Below are 26,437 nucleotides of genomic sequence, written 5' to 3' on the forward strand. Positions count from 1 at the left end.
ATAAAGATTGTCAACCTTGCAGATCATTATTTAGTTTTTTGGTAAATCGTAAATGATTGTTTTATTCTTTGGTTAAAAATAGAATAAATAAAATCATTCTATATGAGATAATACATTATAAACATATAGGGTCCAGAAACAAGCAATATAGATTTTGTTAATCTGTTTCCAATAAAAGAAATCAAACCACTCATCTATAAACCACGATTATACAATTCTATAATCTACCATTTATATATTCAATTATTTCTGTGTGTGTATGTATTAAACGAATGCTGGAATTTCTCCTTCGTAAGTGAAAGACAAAAATCTTCCTTATAGAATAGTATATCGAGAATTGAGTTTGCTTTATCACAGATTATTGTTTACAAAATGCATAATAACTACACTTGTGTCGTGGATGGTTTATTTTAACACCACAGAATATATCCCATGTTATGTCGTTCTGTATATGTGTGAAATATTTGTCATTGGGTTTTAGATAAACAATCAATCTACCAATAACGTCAGATCTCAAATGACGAAACGTTTTCACAAGATAATCTTGTTTATCCAATTAGTAGCACCATCGGTAGAGGTGAAATCTCACACCCTAAGATCAGATGTAATAAAATGATAGAATTATTAAAAACTGTGAAACTGGTTTCACTAGCGATTATACCATGTGTTAAGTGTTATGAAGTTAGTTTTTTATGGCTTACGAAAGATGTGTTTTTGTCGAAGTCGAAATTGCAATCGCTGTAATAATCCGAATCAATCATACATAAATTACTGATAGAATTATTGATTTATTTTTAAGATCTTCGCAGGACTTCAATATGTGAAGTTTATTAATGTGCTGGTATGGTCATTAGCGGAATCATGTTGACCTTTTACATCTTTTACAACTGAGGTAACAACTTTTAAACGATTCTTCCTGTCTGATGAGTGTAATTATTGTGTACTGTCAGACTGTAGATTTCAAGATTGACTTTCATGAAACTAGTGATACTACAGATACAGTAAAATGTCAAATATTTATCATGAATATGAAACTAAGAATCAAATTTTGGCCTTTGGAAATCACTCAACTATCTGAAAAAGGACTTTGTCAGAAACCGGTTCTTTCGTGGAAAGTACACCAGCTGACGGCCTATGCGTGGCAGTGGACTGACCCCCGCGTGACGGTGGGCTACAATGTTTAAAGGTATTGAGTTGAGGTTGGAGATGTTAAATGAAAAATGCTTGGAAAATGAATGAAAATTCTGAATAACAAGTGAAATATTTCAAATGAAAATCAGACAAAACTGAGTGATTAGAAATCAGATGAGTATGAGTGACCCCCAAGTATTAAGAATTGGTAGACACCCCGGGATCACCTTCAATAAGTCAACGATAAACACAATAATAAACATGGAAACAAAGTATACACATAAATCAAGCAGTAGTACTAATGTCCTTAGATCAAAACTGACTATATTATAAATACAAATCAACGATAAATTAAGTCAGCAAGCTGATGCTGTGTTTACGTTTGATATTGCCAGATCATTCTGTCGAAAAGTGAATAATTCTTCCCTGCCGATATATATCTATTTGCATGCAACCTTCTAAATATACAAAATGAAAAAAATGCGATTCATGAAAAACAGCACACATCATTCGATTAATCTGATATCCGAATATTTATGTATTGGTCTATCCTTGTTGAGATTAATCTTAAGATCACATAAGGTAATAGTCAGATGTCCATGGTCCTAGAATTAACTTCATACCGTCTTCAATACTTTTGAAGATGCACTTGTTGAAAAGAATAATTCAAAGTAGTCGTTATTGGTGAAATCTCTCTAGGCTAAAATGGACTCACGGCCGGAATGAATTCCATTGTGAAGCAATGTATTGACACAACTTGATTATATATCTATATTAGAATAAAACCCGTCTGATGAACTCGATGAAATAGCACGCTATCATCATTGTCATGTGTATATATATATAAACTGTAATGCATATGTATAATGTTAGTAGCAGTATCTTTGAATTGCCGACTCATTCGATTTTTATTCTGGTCTGTTCAATGACTTCAATTAATGCAGGTTCTTAGATAACAAACAATGTAAAGAAAAGTCACGTGGTCGTGACTGGACAAAATATCTCTAGATCGAAATTGACTTCGGTTGGGCAATGAATGCCATTCTTGTAGTGAAACAATGTATTTGGAAAACTTGAGGTAAATGTACATAAGGAATATGACTCGTGCCATGAATGTCGGTCAAATACCAACAAATCAACATTGTAATGTTGTGAATATAAACTGTGATGTAGATATTTATCATCAAAAGTATCTGTGAATTGTCGTTTTCACGCGATCGTATGTATTTTGTCTCGTCGGTGACTTCAATGATGGAAGTTCTTTCTATACATAAAGTACAATATATATATCGCTGATCCCATAGATTGTATGACCATCAGGCGCACAGCTTCTCCTCCATGATCCAAATATGAAATACACAAAACAAATGTAAGGAACTATGCGCTCACACAGCTGGTAACATACTCTACCTAACTCTTGAAAAAATCAACCATAACTAGAAATATATTTTACGTTAAGCAATACCAGTAAGCAGTAAATCATATCTCAATCAATCAGACCAATGTACATAAGTACTTACAAAACGCGATACATGTATGAGAACATGATTCGTGATTGACACCATGCAATTTCACTCAGACCGATGCGGTCGTCTCAACTGTGAGAGGTTTGCTCCATGTTGAAATAGTCACTGTGACTTCTAGATGAAGGACGGCAATAAAAGGATGTTGTGATTTGATATGTAGGATCCTTTCTAACATTTACTCATTTGTTGGTAGTCGATATCGGTTGCGTAATATAATTTTTTAGGAGAAGACATTGTTACGTTTAAATGACTTGTTTGTCCTTGTTATGTTTCGCAAACAATAAAAACACCATCTTATAAAATTGTGCCTGTATTCTGATGATTTCAATCTTATTTCTTGGGTGGTTCTAAATGCAGTTGTAAACATTCAACATTGAGCTTGTTTATAAACATGATATTCCCATAACATAGAAAGAAACAAAAAAACAAAAAAAAACTTATACTTGTCTAAAATTTAAAATTGACTAAAAACCCGTCCGTTCTTATTTTCTCAATAACAAAAACGTTTTGAATAAAGTGTACAAATACATTAACATCGACAAATATCCTTTAGGGACATCCGAAAAAGCTTTGGTATTTGGAACCAAAACAGACGAAATTAAGACCGAGGAGCCGATAACCGACAAATCTTCAAAACGTTAAGTATATGGAGACTATAGTGATAATTTATATGCCTGAGTGACAATACTAGTAACTAAGATATTATCATGATCTTTAAAGTATCGAGCAAATAAAATTAAGAATGGAAATGGGGAATGTGTCAAAGAGACAACAACCCGACCATATAACAGACAACAGCAGAAGGTCACCAACAGGTCTTCAATGCAGCGAGAAATTCCCGCACCCGGAGGCGTCCTTCAGCTGGCCCCTAAACAAATATATGTACTAGTTCAGTGATAATGAACGCCATACTAAACTCCGAATTGTACACAAGAAACTAAAATTAAAAATAATACAAGACTAACAAAGGCTAGAGGCTCCTGACTTGGGACAGGCGCAAAAATGCGGCGGGGTTAAACATGTTTATGAGATCTCAACCCTCCCCCTATACCTCTAGCCAATGTAGAAAAGTAAACGCATAACAATACGCACATTAAAATTCAGTTCAAGAGAAGTCCGAGTCTGATGTCAGAAGATGTTACCAAAGAAAATAAACAAAATGACAATAATACATAAATAACAACAGACTTCTAGCAGTTAACTGACATTCCAGCTCCAGACTTCAATTAAACTGATTGAAAGATTATGTCTACATCATATGAATATTAGGCACAATCCTTCCCGTTAGAGGTTTAGTATCATACCATCATAACATAAATGAGAAGAACATAACCCGTGTCATGCCAACAACTGGTTTTTAAATAAATGTGTTTAGTGCCGATGCAAAGACCCTATAAGTGAATCAATATTAACGCCAAAATATGCAATCTTTAATGACCTGACAACAGTATCGTAACTATATCCCTTCTTAATAAGTCTAGTTAAAGGTTTTGTTAGCTTCAGAGGTGAATACTGACATTTTTGTGCTTTATTAAGAATATTTCCATAAAAAATTGGGTGTGAAATACCTGAACGTATAAGAAGTCTGCATGTTGAGCTATATTTACGAATGATGTCCTTATACCGATGTATAAGTTTACTAAATACAACCTGATGCAACATCTGATTCATATCGTACATGATATAAAGAATCTAAAGTTCTATGAACAACTGATAAATCATGTAATCACAGTAAACATGTAAATGATAAAACAATTTGATATAATTAATTAGAAACAAAATTGACATTCCAAACAAATCAATGCTTATAAGCGAAATTTCATGGAACTTTACGGACGAACTCTTATTAAAACAATTACTAGTTTGTTTTCTGCCTTTGACTCCATGTTCTATAAATGTATAAAATACACGTAATTCCTAATAATAAAATCTTGAAACTGTTAACAAGTGAATTCGTGTCGACATCAATTACGAAGCAATAAATCATGTTCCGCAATTTATAAATTGGGACATTAATATTGTATTCTGCTTTTGTGTAGTAAGATGTGAAGAAGGTATGTCAATTGAACCAAACACATTGTCTTTCTGACCATGAATTTTGAAGGTCTCCTTCCCGCTCTGAATGTGAACTTTATGTCACTTGAAATCAACCACTTACACACTGTATTGAAGAGCCATATAGACATTAATTCTGAAATTTATAAATCTTTTTAAATTATTTTGAAAAAGATTGTATATTCTAAAGCAAGGCTTGATATTGCTTTGTCTAAAAACGGTAGGTTTTCCAAAATAGAGGACGGTATAAAGCAATGACGTCATTTCCACACACGTGTATTTTTCCACGAGCGTTCAGTATAGAAAATTCAGCATTTCCCTATATGAATTAAATCAAACAAAAAGGAGCTTTTACAAATGAAGTAAAAATATAAGTCTGAAGATAACAGCAGTATGTCGTTATGACGCCACGCTTCCGTTATTGGATGAAATGACAGGTGACGGTAACTGACCAGTAAGCTTTTCTAGAATATTGTTGTCCATAACTGACAATGCGGTTATATTTGCGACAAAAGTTTCACAACTGTTTGTCGAAAACTTCATGTATACAGATTTCTGACGGCCAATTATATGTACCTATTCGTAAATGCTATGAGCCATTTATGTATAAATTTAGTCAATCTTACCGACGATTTCCGAGATTTTTCTTTGAGTTTCAAATAAAACCTGCTATAAAATTAAACATAGCAAATTCAAAATACCTGTAGTTAAATCCCCGAAACCATTTTTTTTTCAGATTTGATCAATAATATCGACAAGTTTGAGATTCTTCAGAAATTTCAGATAAAAAAAATGTTATTGAATGAAACAACGCTGTAGCGCGTTATTTCATTTTTAGGTTGACACTTTTTTTTTAATTTCATAAAGCTTTTCAAATATTTGAATCCATAAATAAAATCATTAATATATATTAGCTAAAATGTGATTGCAATTTTTTTTAATCTTCATTAATCTGCCGCACGTGGCAGGTCGCTCGACTCCAATCTTAATTTACTAAGATTGTCAGTTTTTCTACCGAAGGTGGGTGGTTGTCTCCGTGCACTCCGGCTTCCTCAACCAATAAAAACTGACCAGGACGAAATATCGCAATAGTGTAAAAGTGGCGTTAAACACCAATCAATCAATCAATCAATCTTCATTAATCTGACAGCAAAACGGAAATGCCCGTTACCTTCAGGCCGGGATCAATTTTTATTATACACATTTTTATTATTATGATATCCGATTCTTTCTTTGAGCTACAGATAAAAAAAATACATAGCTTGCGCGTTTAATTAAGATTTTTTTTGGCAATCCGATTTTCTTTTCAATAAGACTTTTCACTTATGTATTAATCAACTCACAAGGAATGCAGTTATATTTGCTTATAGATAAGAAGATGTGGTATGAGTGCCAATGAGACAACTCTCCATCCAAGTCCCAATGTATAAAAAGTTAACAGTTATAGGTCAAAGTACGGCCTTTAACACGGAGCCTTGGCTCACACCGAACAGCAAGCTATAAAGGGCCCCAAAATGTATTGTAAAACAATTCAAACAGGAAAACCAACGGTCTAATCTATATAAAAAACGAGAAACGAGAAACACCTATGAACCACATCAACAAACGACAACCACTGAACAGCAGGCTCCTGACTTAGGACAGGTGCATAAAAATGCAGCGGGTTTAAATGTTTTAACAGGCGCCAACCTTCACCCTAACCCGAGACAGTACTGTAACATTACAATATTGAACGTTTTACAAAAAAAAAAACATGTTGTCTGAAAATTTATATTTTCTAACAGACAATTGCAAATACCTTTTGGGAAAAGCGCTAGAATATTTTTCGTTCATTATTAGTCAATATTTTCAATGAATATCAAGACTTACCGTGATTTTGTTGTGTTTTTACGAAGTGATTTTTTTATTTATTTTCCATTTAAAAATTTTAATACAATTATAAAAATGCACTTTTTGTTTGCTGAATTTGTGTTCCACTGTATTATCTGAAACACTACACTAGTATAGATTTATAGTTTTTTGGAATACATAAGGGTATAAGCGCCAATCAATTTCTCGTCGTCTTCTTTATAATATTCCAGACTCTCTTCTCATTTTCTGGTCTAGAACAGATATTATTTTAATATCGCTTTAGCCTGGTATGTACGTAGGCAATTTGTTTTCATTAAAATTTAATTTAATCATTTCGTCATTCCGTCATTCCGTCAACAACGAACAGTTATACAGGCTTTTTTCAAAACGCCTTCCCATATTGAGCTAATTTTTAGTTGTGAGTCTACTATGTTGAGTTACAGATCGAGTTTAAGTTTGGTTCCGCTCCGCTGATGTTTGCCGAAATAACGGGCTTTGGACTTTGAATATTTCGTGAAAATGATAGTTTTACATACTGATTTCTAAACGGCTTCACATATTGAGCTGATTTTTCATATGTGAGTCTACTTTTTACCGAATTATGGGCTTTGGACTTTTTTAACGTGAAAATAACAGTTATACGGACTTTCATTCTCAAATTTCCAATCCTAAAAATGGCTTTAAGCTTTGTTTTTTTGCGATCGGGGCCAATCGTGTCGTTCCGACACATCTAGTTTTTACTTTTTTTTTTTATTTATAACGTTGCCAAAATATTATTTTCATTAAGCTTTTAAGTAGGTATTTTTTTTTACATTGAGCTTTTTAAAAATGATTACCCATAACTCATGAAGACGCCTATTGTCCTACAATCTGCCGATACTTATAAGTTGGTATTGTATGTAGGGTCATACTTTTCTCAGAGTGTTAATGCGACATTACTTGCAATTCATCCGATTTGTACTGATCGGTAACACAAGTATTTAATAGAAAAACAAAGTTAAGCACCACCTTTTTTTATTGCATCGAATTTTTTTTCATTTAAAAAAATCAGTTAATCCTCGAAAAAGAGAAAATATTCATGTAGCAATTTTGCTAACATATACCATAAACAAACCGTAGACTTAAGTTTGTTCACGTATGCAGGTTCTATGCATTTGAAATTTGCGTTCATAGAATAAGTGAAAATTACACAAATCAGAAACGGAATTTAAGTTTCACTGTGATTTTATTTTTTCACAACAATTAATCACCCAATATCATTAAAAGTCTCTACAAATAATCTTTGGTGTGTTCGGCAAATTTAATGTCACTATTTGAGTCAATAGGATGTGTAACACCCTCTGTTCCGGTACAGTTCCATAACATACTCTGTACAAGCCTTCTGAACTTTAGTTGAGCAAATTTATTCCATTCAGCAACATTTGCGCTTCTTAAATCGCTAAGATTTTGCAACGGTGGATCTCTGCGATTGAGATTTCTGCCAATGGCATGCCAGACATGTTCGATAGGGTTCATGTCTGGAGACATGGAAGGCCAAAAGATAGTGTCAATGGCTTCTTGCTCTTTGTACTCTTTGTACTCGGTTACAATCCTTGCCCTGTGTGGTATAGCATTGTCGTACATGCACAAGGGTCTTGAAGCAAGTGGAGGATTGTCAAAATGAGGGACTACAATGTTTCTAAGCACCAAATCCCTGTATGTCTGTCCGCTCATGTTACCCTGCAGAATATGCATACCCACTATACAACAGTATCAGAAGAAACCCCATACTTTAACACCACCAGCAACGTATGCAGTCGATGGGCAAATGTTGTTTTGGTCATTAGCGGTTTTATTTCCACGACAAACTCGTATTCTGCCGTCTATTGGTCGTAACAGAAACTGCCTCTCATTTGACCAATGAACATTTTGCCAGCTTCTCATGTTCCAGCTTCGATGGTCATTAGACCTTTGAAACCTGATTATACGGTGCCTGGCTGTTAAGGCAGGTCTCTTGACAACACGACGTGCTCTTATGTAGCCTCTATGAAGTCGACGGACCAATGTTCGAACAGTTACATGACCACCTTGTCGACAGTGGTGTCTAAGTTGTGGGGCAGGAGTAAATGGGTTGGCTTTAGAACAACCAGTAAGGAGTCTGTCATAACGATCGGTAGTTAAACGGGGGTCTTCCGGACCTTGGTCTATCATTTACAGTTCCTGTGTCAACATGACGTTGTAAAAATCTGACAATGACGGTGTGTTTAACATTAAAATGGTTACCTATGCAACTAGTGCTCCTACCGGCATTTGACATGTCAATTGCTTGTCAAGGTTCAGTCATATATAATTTACCCCTTGCCATATTTCACAGTGACTTGGTGAATGTCAAATTTCACCTGTACGCGGGACATTAGGAAGATGATTTAAAGGCATTGAAACAGTATTCGAAAAAGTGAAGATGACCTTTAATAAAAAATTGCTTTGCGTGTTTATCGGAGTTTATTTTTTTTTGGTCGTAATGAATTTTCTTAGTGTATGTTATAGGCAATTCATAACACCAAACATACATATTTTTTTCGCAATAGTTAAAAAAAATATTGCCAGTTATATTTAAGTGGTGCTTAACTTTTGGCGGACTGTATATTAAGGTCCTTTTTGGTTTTATCAGCTAATAAAGTTTGTATTATGTTTTCGATATTCAAATATTTTGACCTCGAGCATCATTGATGATACATTTTCTGTCGAAATGTTAATATAGTGCAGTAGCATTGGTACCGTTAATGTTTTTTTTATAAAACATAGGATGAAAAACTAAAGTATACATTTTGTAATTCCATTTTGTTTTTCATATAAAAAAAATTTCAAACATCTTCTTTGCATTTTTTTTTACCGTCGATGGTATATACATGTAGCCAACGCGTGGGACTGAAATTTATAATGTATTATTTTCATTGTATTTGTTAAACTTGATTATGACATATTTTGCGAATATAGATCTTCATGTTTACGGATTTCTATTTTATTTTTGCTAGTTAAAGCGCCTGACTATATTTTATCAAAATTGGTCAATATTTTTTAAACGATTTTCAAGACTTACCTCGAATTTCAGATAAAAACCTATATAGAATTTAGTAAGGCTTAATCGTCTGATTTGTTTACTACGTAGCCATTTTTATTTATTTTTATGAATCTGATTTCAACATTTTGATATTGATTTTCTAATGAGTTGTCTTTTACTCAATTCGTTGTTACTTGCATACATTTGAAAGAATGGAAATTCAGATTTGGTCAATATTTTCGATATTTTTTAATACTTTTTAGTAAAAATTTTAGCTTTATTTTTACATTTTATCAATAATGCACGTAACCATTTATTTTTTCCAAAAAATCTTTACAACAAATTTATTCCATAACTCACAATGCAGTTATACTTGCTAGAATATTGGCACTCATACCACATCTTCTTATATCTATATACATGCTCGAATATGTTTACAATATACATAAAGTTTTGCAACACATTATATACAAAATTTACAATCCAGAAACACATGCTCAAATGGGTTTACTATTTATTTTTGGTGACACTATTAAAATTATGGTAACCACAATCCCTTCCTCTTTTCCTCGATAGTGACATCATTGAATGAGACGTATCACCAAAAATGTACATAGCTCCCTCTTATTTGTTATATTTACAAGAAATCTACCCGGAAATTTGTGTTTAATTATAGCCAATTGTGTAAAGATGTTAATATCAGTGAAAATACACCTACTTCATGTAATTGCAGTAATTCCGAATACATTTATGGACCCATTTCCCATGTTATAACAGGAGATCTTAACATCGTTCAAGACCGAGAGTTAAAATCATTCCTCAGTAAAGGACCTAAATATCGCCCCCCGTCAATTATTAATTGGAATGAGTGTCGTAATATCATCCACGACTCACTCCATACTTACTGTTTGAAATGGATAAAACGGGAAAAAGCTGACAAAAAATCTTTGGACTCTTTTTTTAAATCAGTAATGAACATAGTTGATATACGTATACAACATTTTAAAGAACATTTTACTCTTAACAATAACCACAATAAACCTATTTCTCGTATCAAACATAAACTAAAAGAACTAGCCAAGGAATTTGTTTTTGTCCCGGCCGATAAAGCTGCTAATAATATTATTATTGTTTGACGTAAATTTTACATTGAGGTTCTGAAAAAAGAAATCACCAATTCACCAACATTCCAACTGACTCCATTTTCAGAAAACGACATATGTAACAAACATAAACTTTTAGCTACCGCTTTACAAGCAGAACCAAATACAATGAAAGTCCCAACTATGTATTGGCTTCCGAAGCTACACAAAACACCTTACAAATATAGATTCATTTCGTCTTCAAGCCATTGTTCCACTACTAAATTGTCTATTCTTCTTACCAGTACACTTGGTACAATCAAAAACCTGATAATAAATTGTTCAAATAAGGCCTTTGAAAATAGTGGAATTAATTACTTTTGGAGTGTCAAGAACTCGTTGGAAGTACTTGATAAATTACATGCATATATTGGTGATTTTGAATCTGTTCAAAGTTTTGATTTTTCTACCCTATATACCACATTGCCTCACATTCTCATTAAGAAAAAATTCACACACCTAATTAAATGGGCATTTAAAAAGTCAGAATGTGAATATATATGTTCAAACTCTTTTAGGTCATTTTTTAGTAGCAATAAACAAAAAAACTATGTCAATTGGACATGCTTTGATACTATATATGCCCTTGAATTTTTACTAGATAACATTTTTGTTCGCTTTGGAGATTCCGTATATCGTCAGGTTATCGGAATTCCCATGGGGACTAACTGTGCACCACTTATTGCGGACCTTTTTTTGTATTGCTATGAGTTACAATTTATGACAAAAATCAGCAAAGACCCATCGAAACAACATCTGATACACAAATTTAATAATACTTTTAGATATTTGGATGATATTTTGGCTCTCAATAATGACGACTTCAGTGTGTATACTAAAGAAATTTATCCTGTTGAACTTACTTTAAATAAAGCTAATACTAACAATGACCACTGCCCTTTCCTCGATCTTGATATCTATATCATTAACGGAAAGCTTAATACTAAAATATATGATAAAAGAGATGATTTTTCATTTCCTATCGTTAATTATCCATTTTTAGATGGTGACGTTCCCTTGTCACCATCTTACGGTGTTTATATATCTCAACTTGTACGATTCGCTCGTGTATGTAACAATGTTTTAGATTTTAACGAGAGAAATTTATGTATTACTGAAAAATTATTACACCAGGGTTTTCGATATCACAAACTAGTCAAAACATTTACTAAATTTTATCATCGGTATAAGGACATCATTCGTAAATATAGCTCAACATGCAGACTTCTTATACGTTCAGGTATTTCACATCCCATTTTTTATGGAAATATTCTTTATAAAGCACAAAAATGTCAGTATTCACCTCTGAAGCTAACAAAACCTTTAAATAGACTTATTAAGAAGGGATATAGTTACGATACTGTTGTCAGGTCATTAAAGATTGCATATTTTGGCGTTAATATTGATTCAATTATAGGGTCTTTGCATCGGCACTAAACACATTTATTTAAAAACCAGTTGTTGGCATGACACGGGTTATGTTCTTCTCATATATGTTATGATGGTATGATACTAAACCCCTAACGGGAAGGATTGTGCCTGATATTCATATGATGAAGACATAATCTTTCAATCAGTTTAATTGAAGTCTGGAGCTGGCATGTCAGTTAACTGCTAGTAGTCTGTTGTTATTTATGTATTATTGTCATTTTGTTTATTTTCTTTGGTTACATCTTCTGACATCAGACTCGGACTTCTCTTGAACTGAATTTTAATGTGCGTATTGTTATGCGTTTACTTTTCTACATTGGCTAGAGGTATAGGGGGAGGGTTGAGATCTCATAAACATGTTTAACCCCGCCGCATTTTTGCGCCTGTCCCAAGTCAGGAGCCTCTAGCCTTTGTCAGTCTTGTATTATTTTTAATTTTAGTTTCTTGTGTACAATTTGGAGTTTAGTATGGCGTTCATTATCACTGAACTAGTATATATATTTGTTTAGGGGCCAGCTGAAGGACGCCTCCGGGTGCGGGAATTTCTCGTTGCATTGAAGACCTGTTGGTGACCTTCTGCTGTTGTCTGTTCTATGGTCGGGTTGTTGTCTCTTTGACACATTCCCCATTTCCATTCTCAATTTTATTTACGATTATCGTGACGGATCTGTCTACCCTTCCGGATAATCTTATATCCCCCTTGTTGATGGTGTGGTATCTGTTGCTCAGCCTTTAGTGTTCTATGTTGTGTTGTGAAAACTGTTGTTTGTATTTTTGTTGTTTTTCTTTTTTTCTTTTTTTTTGCCAAGGCATTGTCAGTTTGTATTCGACTTATGAGTTTGAATATCTCTTTGGTATCGTCCGCTTATCTTTTATTCTCTAAAACAATATATGTGAATATTGTGATTAAACTTTTTATAAAGTTTTATTAGTTTTTACTCTCTCAAACATCAAGCTGTCCAGCTGTCCAATGTTGTGACAGTCAACTGGTGACTTTGCTTTAAAATCGTGGAAACATTTTAAAACACATTTGGTCAATAATTTCGACAGTTTTATAAAATTTAAGATCAAAAACTGGTATCGAATTTAAATTTTTTATTTACATAGCCAAGTTAAGTTTTAAAAACATACGAGCACATATAACTGCATTGTGAGTTAGTGGTTGTATCTTCATGAAAAAATTTTATCTTAAAAGACAATAAAAATATTAAACTATTTTAAATTGTATAGGAGTTTTCATCTGAAACTGAAAGAATATCTCTGAAGTTGTTTATAAAATTGACTTGATTTTTACAAAAATCAAAGAATGATTTTACCAATGATATTTCATATTCGTACTTATTTGGCCTTTTAATATTTTTTTTATTCGAGCGTCACTGATGAGTCTTTGGTAAACAAAACGCGCGTCTGGCGTACAAAATTTCAATCCTGGTATCTATGATGAGTTCATTTCCATTTAACGTCAGAAAATATGAAAGCTTGAAGTTTCAGACGATAAATTGTTTAGCAAATAAAACTGCATTTTGATTTATGGATACAGTATTTTGAAAACTCTAATGTTAATCAAAAGTAAGGTGGTAACATTATAAACTATATGTTAAATTTTATACCAGTTTTGATCCGAGGAAAGTCTCTGAGAAAAGGGGTCGGATTTTTTCAAACCAAGCTTATCCTTTTGACGGTGAAAACATTTGAAGGCATGCTATTCGAGAATGTGAAACCAAATGAGCTTATAAAACTCCGTTGTGAGTTAAGCATTATTCTTCATTTGGTCAATATGGTGGACGATTTCAATACTCTCCTAGAATTCCAGAAAAAATTTTGATTATAATGTGTCCATTATTCTTTTCAACAAATTTCATGCAAAACACACCATGTAGTTACATTTGATCTTATGTATGTACTATCTATAGTTTGAAATATACAGTTTACAAATATCTTTGACGTTTTATTGAAAATACCATCTGGTAACAGCGCTCATATATTTATCATTATAAACTGTTCAATAGTGTGGACGATTTTTGAGATTCTCCTCAAATTCAAGCCAACAACTGGTGAAGGATTTAACATTGCTACGCGTGCAATTTGTTTGTGTTTTTTTATCTATTTTTTTTTAATTATTTTAAACATTGAAATCAATAACTCTGAATTCAATTTCTATCTGCTCATATATATATATTTATTTATTTGTTTAAACAATTATTTTCCGTAACATCCTCTTTGCATTTAAATTACCGCCAATGGGACATACCTGTTGTCAAAGCGGAACTAAAATCTAGAAAAATTCTTTAAACGCATGAAATTTAAAAAGTATTTTCTTCATTTAATTTGTATTTTTAAAACTGGGTTTATAATATATTGTTCGAATCAGTTTCTTTGTGTTTACATATTTTTTTGGCGGGAAATCGGCATACATGCTGGTTATCGTTGTGAATTGTATTTTGTACAACTTATGGAAATTATGATTACTAATTTTTAAGATATTCTCTGATTTAAGGATACAAAAACTAACATAGCTTTAGCATGTGTGTTTCCTTAACAATTTTTTTTCAACTTTCAACCTTTCCCAATTCAGTGATATGTCCTCGAACAATTATTTACAATTTATTCTCCGAATCATCCTGTAAACTTATTTTCAAACGGTCAATACGCTTGATTCAAATCGTTATCTTTCTGTCAAAGTGTTTGGTTTTATATGACATTATTTGACGTCATTTGTGCGTTTACTGGGCCAAAAATCTAAGTCAGTACGTTGAGCAAAGGAATAGATATTCTTATAGGATCATTTCAGTATGACTGCTTAGATAAAAGTATAAGAATATAAAAAAAAAGTTGTTCTTGTATTGGAAATGATATCAATCACTGTATTGGAAGCACCTCTCCAGAAAAGCAGATCAATATTTTTCAACATTTTTCGATATTTGCAGCGAATTATAGATAAACTAAGTGGCACACAGTTTTTTATTTTATTCTAACGTAGCCAATTAGCACACATTAATTTGTTATTTAAATTTATATTATTTATTAATGCTAAACGGAGGCTATTACATTTGCTATTTCTTTAAATTGATCCTATTCGCTATTTTTTTTTCAAACAAAAGAAGATCCATTAAAAGGACTAGCCATACATGTTTGTTATAAAATTAGGAGATATGATAGGACTGCACATGAGACAACAATCAAAGGAGTCCAAATAAATCAGATTTAAGCAATTATAAGTCACTGATTTCTGACAAAAAAAAAACAAACGAGAAAAAAACATGACAGACAGCAGCTAACCTCAACCACTGAATTACAGGCGCCTGATTCGGACTAAAGTATAAATCAATATCAATCAATACACATCCAATGGATTTGATGTAGAGTAAAGACGTCATTAGCAGTCTGAAAAAAGCATTACCTTGGTCGATGCCAAACTGTACATAATATATCTACAACATGTAGGACCATATATATATATATATATCAGTCGACCTTTATTTTTTATTTTCATTACAATTTTCAGACATAATAATCCACACTCAAATTTCAATCAAATAACTTCAAATGCTTTTTAAAATTTAGTGTGTGATCATTTTTGTGTACATATTCTTTTGACTGTTATTTGTAAATGCGTGTGTGAAAAGCGCGGGTCCGTTTTTTGTTCCGATTTTGTCGATAATGTCGACAATTTTCAAACCTTTTCTTTAATATCAAATTAAATCTGTTTCAGGATTTAATATTCTAATAATGACGTTTTTAACGCTTTGAGTACACAATCGTGGTAAAATACGAATATAGTGTATGTCACCTTATCATGATTTGTTTTGGAAATTTCAATCATACTCCCACGTCGTGTGCTTTTTATGAATAAGTTATCCGAGGTCAATTGGTATAAAGGACGTCATGGATTGATTGATGGTTGGTTGCTTAACGTCCAGTGGCAAATATTGCATGCATGTTCAGGACGAGAACAAATTAACAATAAATACAATAGGTAGGTCCTGTAATGGAGGCCGTCCGGGATGAAGATCAGGAAATTTTGATTGCCACTGGAAAATGAGGGTATACTGGATAGGGACAGACATTTTACCTTGCAACAGGAAACCTATGGACCCCTCAAAGAGTTGTTGCAAGGGTTCTTAACGTGCAAAGAGTGTGGAACTCTCTTTACAAGCGGTTTTTGATTTAACGTCCCCATTCTGACCGGACGTGGCGGCGTACTTGTACATCAAGCACAGCCAAACGGACGTCCAACTTTGAAAATGATTTTACTGCCGTTCGGAAGAAGAACTAAGGGACTTATCATGTTTTACCTGGGAGGAGGGGAGGGTTGGTAAAATGTAGGGGCTCAACTTTTTTTCTGTAAGTGGAAAAGTGAGGTTCAAATATTTTTATAAATTCAAAGTGGGGGGATCAATTTTATCTCTAATGAAACATTTGTGAACCTCTGGAATCTTCAAGTATATCCTACATATCATGTGTGTCAAAGATAAGTGTTTTGCATGTTAAAAGTTTGGCATGTTTTTATTCCTCATTTCCATTCTCAATTTTATTAATAGATGGGGGATCACATTTCTTTTTAATGTGTTTAAGGGGGGATAAAATAAAAATAGTGAAATATTATGGGGGATCAAAAAAATTTTATATGTTTGATTTCAAAATGACCAGTCCCCCCATCCCAGGTAAAAAAAAGATAAGTCCCTTAGGGACCATATTTCTTTTCCCCCATCACCTTTGTGGTTTTACAATGCGTAAGAATATAATTATTCCACGGGAAAATGCACGAATGTGAAACTGAAAGTCGTCAAAACATAGAAACATAAACTAACGATGATAAGAATTTGTTGAATTTTTTAGTAATAACAGCAAGATATTATTTAACTTCGTCCAAACTTATTATGTTATTGTAAATCGTTGAGCATGTCATTAATTCTTCACTTTTCTTAGTCTATTACGTCCATATTAATAGCATGTTTAATTACGGGATCATCCAATATTTGCCTTTACCCAGAGCGCATCCATCCAAAAGAATGGCCGTCTTTGTTCTATTAGAAAAGAAATAATTCATGGGGATTTGAATTTTTATTGATTTCACCACGGGTAGCGCTCGGGGTAAAATATCTAGCATAAAGGGCCAACTCGTGGCAAAATCAATTGGAAATACATTTGAACCTGTTACAACATCGCTGAGTTATTCTTCTTTTAGATTTTGTAAATTTTTTCGACAATTTCCGAGACTCTTCCTGAATTGAAAATTTAAAAAAAAGGTCTTAGCAATGCTCTATAGTTTAATTTTTTATCAACGTATCAAAACAAAAGTAAATTAACAAAAATACCGAACTCCAAGGAAAATAAAAAAAACTGAAAGTCCCTTATCAAATCAAAAGCTCAAACACATCAAACAAATGGAAAACAACTGCCATATTTCTGACTTGGTACATGCATTTCCTTATGTAGAAAACGGTGGATTAAACCTGGTTTTATAGCTAGCTACACCTCTCACTTGTATTTTGTATCAAAGTTTCAAAAAAAAAGTAAATCCAAATGCAGTTATATCTGCTGTTCATACAATTTATTGTCTGAAACATCATGCCTTCTTGGTTTTTTTTTTTTTTTTTTTTTACAGTGAACGGAAATTCCTGTTGTTAAACGCGTGAAACTCATTCTTTATTTACATATCATCAAATTATATAGATATAGGAAGATGTGGTATGAGTGCCAATGAGACAACTCTCCATCCAAGTTACAATTTATAAAAGTAAACCATTATAGGTCAAGGTATGGCCTTCAACACGGAGCATTGGTTCACACCGAACAGCAAGCTAAAAAAGGCCCCAAAAAATTACTAGTGTAAAACCATTCAAACGGAAAAACCAACGGTCTAATCTATATAAAAACGAGAAACGAGAAACACGTATGAACTACATAAACAGACGACAATTACTGTAATCAGATTCCTGACTTAGGACAGGTGCAAACATTGCAAAACCTTCTCCCTTTTCTGAAACAATAGTATAACATCACAACATAGAAAAACACACTATAAAATATCAATTGGAAGGCTTAACTCAATCAATAAAGGTAAATTAAAACACAATGAACGAATAAATTTGACCTGTGACACCTGAATGCAAATACACAGTTAATAAAAAATAACAAGGGATAAATAATTAAAGTCAAAAGTAAATAAACAGGTTTAAACAAAGTCATCACTTTTGAAGAAACCTGCGTCATATTATACACAGGTAAATGAAAATAATTTTGTTGTTAAGTATACTTCTTCTTCTGTGTGTATATACATGCATCAAACACTTAATTTTCATATTTCGTCAAATTACGAGACTACCTCGAATTCTGAATAACAAAACGGTATTGATAAAGGCAACAGTAGTATACCGCTGTTCGAAACTCATAAATCGATAGAGATAAAAACAAATCCGGGTTACAAACTAAAACTGAGGGAAACGCATCAAGTATAGGAGGAGAACAACGACACAACAAAAACACAACATTAAAATGTAACACACACAGAAACGAACTATAATATAACAATGGCCATTTTCCTGACTAGGTACAGGACATTTTAAGAAAATAATGGTGGGTTAAACCTGGTTTTGTGGCATGCCAAACCTCCCGCTTTTATGTCAACGCCAAACACAACACAAAAACGACATCACATGACAGGACCACAATACAAATAAATGGGAGAACACATAGGACAAAGAAACACACGAATAATAGCTAACAAAAGGTACTAGGCTTAAAATTCAATACGCCAGACGTGCGTCTAGAATTTATTAATTCTTTAGCTCAATTGCTTTAACAATTTATTGTCTGAAATATTAAAGAGAGACGAAAGATACCAAGGGACATTCAAACTTATACATCGAAAATAAACTGACAACGCCATGGCTACAAAAGATAAAGACAAACAAACAAACAACATACACAAAAACAACATAGAAAACTAAAGACTGAGCAACACGAACCCGATATCGGGTGCTCCGGAAGGGTAAGCAAATCCTTCTCCATATGTGACACCAGTCGTGTTGCTCATGTAAGTACAAAACCGATGATAATTCTAATTCGGTAGGTCACATTCAGGGAAAAGAGGACGGGATTGTAGTAACAACAATTGGAACATATCCGTCGTCATCTGTAAAACAGATATTCCATAACGGTCAACCAACTTATTATGGCGTCCGTAAAATTAATTTTGATATATTGATGATTTCAACTTCAACACTTGGAACTCTTGGTTTAATAGCTTCATTGTGAGCAGTAACCCTCTATCAAGGAAAGCAGGATAGGAAATACAAGCCCTAGAATATCGTATCAACTAGGCGATATATACTCCGAATACAGGCGCTGCTGGAATGTTGCTACATAGAAATGGAAAGTTCACAATTGGGAAGCTGCAATCATCTCTTTGAATGTAAAGTTTTGTTTTTTACCGACCCTCATTGTCAATTTCTAGATGTAAGTCAAGATATGAGGCAGACTTAACTGTATCTGTTGAATCCTTTATATCAAGTTCGATGGGATAGATGCGTTCAACAAAGTAACTAAATTTTGAATTATTTAGTGAGGGAACATCATCTATTTAGTGGAAAGTGAAGTTGAAGGATACTGCTAACTTCTTTTCTTTCATCCTAAGAAGTTCCTGTAAGAAATCAGCCTCATACGAATAAAGGAACAAGTCGGCAAGAAGAGGAGCACAATTGGTTTCCATGAGAATACCGATTGTTTGTTGAAAAACACGTCCTCCAAACGTAACAAAAAGGTTGTCAATCAAGAAATGAAGCATCTTGATAATGTCAATTTTTTGTTTGAATCAGAGTGATTTTTTTAAAATGTATGATTTATCCCGCCCTAAGACAAGATACTTGTATCTACGTTGGCCATTCTTTTTTATGAAACAAAGCAGGACCAACTCTTTCAATTTGTCTTTTAGTGTTGAATAAGGAATACTTGTGTAAAGTGCAGAGAAGTCAAACGTTTCAATGCTATTGCAAGGTGAAAGAGTCTTAAATTGTAAGTACTCTAAAACATCTGAAATTTTTTTAGGATCCATATTTGATTCACGCCACCTCTAGAATTGGTACTTTCACAATAACTTTGAAGCCCGATGTTGATAATTTAGAAGGAGTTTTCGTGCATATATTTTACGGCCAATTGAAATATCTGAAGTTAACTGCACTGAACTGTGTATTGTTCATATTTCGCCTATTTATTTTTAGAATTTCAAATAAAAATCTGATATATCATGTCAACTCGTAAAAGAGTTGTATTTAATTTTCGTTCAGATCTCAAAATTGTAATTCATAACTCACGATGTAGTTATATTCTCTCCTTTTATAAACAATGTATTGTCTTCAACTTTAAATTTCAATACTGTGCTGACGATCAATGCAAAATACCTGTTAGCAACATCGATAAAACATTTCCTCTAATCTTAGATCAAAACCTAGAATTGAATTCAACACTTGATTATTTCTTTACCGTAAAAAACTAAAATGACAACCATTTACTTGACGGTCAAATTAATTCGATGTTTTCTAAATGTAGGTTCTGTACTAAGCCTTTATCGACAATGTCCTTGGTTTTTTGTCTTCTTATGAATTAAAAATAGCTTGTTGCGGCTGTAGCTCTACGACTGTGAACATTCGTTGTCCTAAACGCTGCCAAATACTTCTATCTTGGCATTGCACAGAATCTTGCTTTTCTTAGACTGCTAATGACGTCTTTATCCGAAATATTTTGGACGTGTACTGATTGATACTTTTTTTATGGGAAAACTAGAATTATAATTAATTAGGTTTAAACTATAGTTTCCATTAATTTTAAGTAGTCTTAGCTGTGTACTTTTTTCTTAACCTTTTTTTAATCCAAGCTTATTAGTATTTTAATTTCTGTTTCAATTGCTTTGTCTTGAGCTTTATTGAAAAATCTTTCAAGGCCTTACATCATTTATAAACTCTGGAAAACAGTGTTCAACAATATCTAAAGTAAGTTCGTCACTTGTATCAAATTATCAGTTAAAAATATCAGTGTTCCTGACGTAAACTTCTCATTCTTAATTGTCAAACATACCTCTGCATCACAGTGGTTCTACAACCAATATTCATTCGCAACCAGTTGAAATCCATTTCATAAATCTCTTTTGATTTTTGGTGTACATCATATCCGTAAAAGGTACTGAAGAGAAAGGTAAATGATGATATTCAGGACTCAAGTCATATTTTTGATATTCTCTTCTTTTCAAATTTGTCATCTTGTGATATTGAGCAAGTAAAGGTATAGCTTCCATACAGGACTTCTTTTCACTTCGAACAGTTTTAATATTCCATAACTTATGCAACAGTTTAGTTGCATTACATGCAACCTTAACAACACTTTCAGTGATGCTGCTGAAGTACAGAATCAAAAAATCTAATATGTGGTGAAAGTTAATCCCTCGATCGATAATTGAATTTAATCTTCGTACGCTAGGAACGATTTTCCAGCCTATCAATTGATTTTATCAATTCACTTTATTTCTCCACAGAAATATATTCGTGAAAAAATCCCATTAACTTTTGTATCAACCATTTCATCATAGTCAGTCATTATTATAAACATCACCTTCAATGACAACTTCGTTAATATCAACATGCATATAACTTCCATAATAATAAATATCATTAGCAATATACTAACTTTCAGTAACTTTCAGTAACTTCTAGTACTCTAGGTTGGTACAATGTGTCTTCAGTCTTTTTTTATGTTTTGTGTCTATAAGATGAGTCAAATATTTTGGACTAATTATTACAGTTTGTTTTATGTGGTGGGATACCGACTATCCTAATTTGAGATGAGAGGTGAGCGATCGCAAAGATAATCAACCCCGCCACATTCTGCCAAGTCAGGAGCCCGTGATTCTTTGGTTGTCTTTTGTCGCTTTGTCATAATTGTTTTCTGTTTATTTGTTTCGTATTCAAATCAGGCCGTTTCTCGTTTGAATTATTGTTCGAGGCCTTCAATATGGTATGTAATTTGCTAATTGTTGAAGGCTGTACTGTATCATATAACTGCTTACATGTACGCCTTTGAGTCTCTAGTGAATGGTCTTCTTATTGGCAATCATACCACATCTCCTTTATTTTACAGTTTCTAATGGTTAAAATCGGAATTCGATCGTTCAGAATCTAAAGTGTATAAACCATATATAAGAATATCAACATTACAGTTAGCAAGTAAGATATAACTTTATATGTTATCATATTAATATTAAATGTTTGTTTATATTGTAAATTATCAAACAAAAAATGGGAATTTGAGTTTTGACTGATGTTCAATTAAGTACTTTTAAGATAACACAAGAGTGTTTAGAAAGTGGATTTGTCAATCACCAAACAAGCCGTCATTCATGCTCGGAGGTCTGTAGATGCTACTAATTTAGACCTGAATCGCATATAAACCATAATCTAATCGCAAAGTCAACATTGTCAAAGTGGTGCGAGGTGCTTTGAGTTAACAGATAAAATTAACATTTACTCACCCTTCATGAACCCATGCTATTTCTTGTAATTCACAGTGGTCGAAATGACACCTGCCAATGCGTTCGTTGTCGCTAGTACATATCTTATAAGCGCTATTGATTTTCTCCTTGATTTGTTACCACAGTTAAACTAGGTTGGTCTCAATTTTGCCAAATATAAGAACAAGATTATAAATAAGTCATCGAACAGAACTTAAGTGAGCGTCAATAGTGTGTAAGGTTCGTATATTCTAAAACAATATATATAATAGATACCTGGAAATATCTGGAAACGACCAGAGCTAATTTTAGACAGTGTTTATTTGTAAGATATTGAATATATAGGTTACAACAAAATATATTTTTATGATATTATTAATTTGCACATACAGTTCGTCCAACAAACGGCAATGTAAGTCGTTGGCTCCTGGAATATGTAAGCTAGTAGTTACGATGGTCAGGATTTTTAGTTTTTTAAAATAAAAAATCTTAAATCAAATATCGATTTATTGGACTGGTTGGTAGTAACAAGTTCTAAAACATTTTTTTAGATAAATTTTTTACAACTTGAACACGGAGCTGAGCGATCAATAAAGGACATTAAAAGAAGAGCTAAATCTATGTTAAGTCAATATTTTTTGGGGGAGTTGAAACCTAAGTGTGTTATAAATCATGTCAATACCGAAAAACTGTTTCGTGTGTTATTGTTTTAACTTACCTTCTTTTTTTATTTTCTTTCACCTTTTCATGGTTTATATCAACAACTTACAATTCAATGTCAGTTGCTTCAATATGGAACGCAGCAGTTGTTTCAGTGAGCGCTCTGACATTACGTGATGTAGTTTTATCAGTAATTGATGATATTTTGACTTTTCATGATTTGGTTTTGCATTACTTAATAAGGTTTATATATTATTTAATGTGGTTGTGTCATTAGGTAATGTGGTTTCATCATTACTTGATATGTGTGTGGCTTTGCATGATGTAGTTGTTTCATTAGAAGCTGTGTTTGTATTATTATTACGTAATGACGATTCGTCAATTCGTAATATGGCTAAGTATTACATATATTGATAAGACTTTATCATCTTTTAATGTTGTATAAACGTTACTCGATGTGGTTTTCACATTTTTGATATGGCTTAAATATTATTAAATGTTGATCCAAAATTTGACGATTCTTCAAACCGCGATGTGTTCGTTCCAGTGTTTGATGTGGATTTGTCAGTCTTCTACGTGATTATCCCATTACTTGATGAGATGAAACCACGTGAATTATTTAGAAAAAGTCATAAGATTGAAACCCAATTTCCATGTCGTTTGTTTTAAATGTGCCTCCGCTTAAAATGCATAGACCCCATTATTAAGTGGTAGGTACTTTATTAAACAAAACATACAATTAATAAGATCGAGTTCTATTTAATATTCGAATGTAATGAGACTACTGAAAACAAGCTGTAATCAATAGCATAGGAACATTTTATATAATATCTCGGAACACGCTTTTTCTTTCTAAAAACTACAGGAGGACAGATCTGGATGCAGCGCTCTGTTTTATATAAAAATCAAAGCAACGAAGGGTCAAAGGCGGAAACAACTGTAAAAATAAAATACACAATTGTCTTTTGGAAGTGAACGTTCTCACTTGAAATTAATATTCAGCTGGGCCAAACAAAAGATTTGAAAATTGGTAGATACGTCTTCTCCACTAAGAATCCGGCATTAAGGAGTAACATCGGAGCAAATACTGGTCAGGGCACAGTCAGAATAATGAGTCAAGGAAGGATAACATGTCTTTCAGTGTACTGTAACATACTGAACTGATACGATGACAATAAGAATCAGCCTGTCAGTTTAGTATAAAAAAAAATTCGTACTCACATTACATTATAGAGGGGGATTTTTTTTTCATATAATGAGTTTGGAAATGTATTGTATATCTCATATGCAGGCAACACGGACATTAACAATCACAAGGTTCAACATTAAAGACTAAAGCAAGAGTAGCATGGAATGCAATTTATCAAAATAAAAGATCATTAATATTAGTTTATACACAAATGATCATACATATTTAGAAAATCGGTTGGAAAAAAAATTGGAAAATGTTTATCATATGAAGTCGCTGTTTCTCCCTTTTCCCTCTAAAAAATCAACTTTGATCGCGATTAGATTCAAAATATATCAATGATTTGGACTATGATGTACAACTTGTTTAATTTTTTTTACTTTACTACTGATTCCATTTGAGAGATATGGGACAAATAGTGGACGGACAAATAGGGCAGGAATAATTCCCTAATGTCTTATATATTGTTATTCTTTCTAATTTTTTACCCTCGGCCCCATATTTTCCGCCGGCTTCTACCCCCGCCCCCACCTTTTTTAAAATCCTGGATCTGCTTTAGAATATTTGATTACGAACTCATATTAAATAACTAAATAACTAGAAGTTCTACTCGAACTCTTGACTCGAAATCGAACTTTCACTCGAAACGGAACTCTATTTCAAACTTCAACTATAACTCTGGTTCGAAATCTTACTCGAACTCGGTGCATAATCTTAACTTTAACTTCAACTCTAACTCGATGGATAGATACACTCAGTCGTACATAAACAAACGACATCAAAGAGTAACAACACCACATGAAACACAAGATGGCATGTGACACGTAGTGTTGAATTGTCAAATTTTGGATCAACATTATGTAATGTTAAAAATATATCAAAAACGTGAAATATATACCGATAAATGTTAAAATCACATCGAGTAACGTCTATACAACATTTATTATTATTATACTTCATGTCAAAATGCCAGATTTTGATTGGTTAATACGAGGGAGACAATTTACTCTATCCCATGGCAAATACTCTATTACCTTTCACGGAGACGCTTGATCAAGTGTGCGCTTTATTATACGGATGATTGTTATGTACAAGACGACATAGTTTATTACTTTGAATATGAAATTTAATAGACAGTAATAACAGAACATTCAGTTTAATAAATTAAATAACCTTGGCTTCGCCTCAGTTGACAATGTTTTCTCGGGGTAACAATCTGCTCTTTCACCCTCTCAGCTATGTGTTATTTATATAGTGATAAAGTCTTGTCAATTAATGTAATATCTAGCCATATTACACTATGAAATTACCACATCATGTAAGGAAACAACTACATTACGTAAATTCATACACACATGAAGTAATGTAAAAACCACATAACCTAATGACATATTAACTAATGATGCAATCATATTAAGTAATAACAAAACGATATCAAGTCATTACACAACAATAACATGTAATATATCAAGTAATAACAATACATTAGTGAGTAATATCAAAACATCATTAAGGAATGTCAAAGCCATATCATGTGTTGACAAAAAAGGATCAAGTAATGATAAGTTGTTTAAGGGTCATCAAGCTTGTTTTTATCTACAGATTGTGAAAAAAATGATACATTCTGTATAGATTATACAGAGAGAAGGCAGAATACTGTGAATAGAAGGTAAACTAAAGGATACATTTTTAAAATAAAATATGAGAAGATAGCTTATATAAAATGCTATCAGAATATCAAAAGAAAAAATTGGGTCACTGTACGATATTTCTACTAAAACATAAAATAAATAAATTTTCTGAAGATTCCCTCATAAATTATACTTTATCTGAGTAACCTCCCATTAATACGCAGAATTTAAAAAAATTTAAAAATCAAGCAAACTATTCTATTTTTATGAAAATATGAAT

At 32.7% G+C, this 26,437-nt stretch overlaps 1 long non-coding RNA gene across 1 annotated transcript; it reads right to left on the reverse strand.

Moving 5' to 3' along the window:
- Window positions 1–1,249: 1,249 nt before the first annotated feature.
- Window positions 1,250–25,778, reverse strand: LOC127727178 (uncharacterized). The gene is made up of 3 exons (XR_007993816.1): window positions 22,699–25,778; window positions 21,252–21,782; window positions 1,250–2,465 (listed from the first exon to the last, which is right to left on the reverse strand). It is a non-coding gene; the product is annotated as an uncharacterized LOC127727178 (long non-coding RNA).
- Window positions 25,779–26,437: the final 659 nt, after the last annotated feature.

This window comes from Mytilus californianus, unplaced genomic scaffold (assembly GCF_021869535.1).
Source record: "Mytilus californianus isolate M0D057914Y unplaced genomic scaffold, xbMytCali1.0.p SCAF_19, whole genome shotgun sequence".
NCBI classification, from domain to species: Eukaryota; Metazoa; Mollusca; class Bivalvia; order Mytilida; family Mytilidae; genus Mytilus; species Mytilus californianus.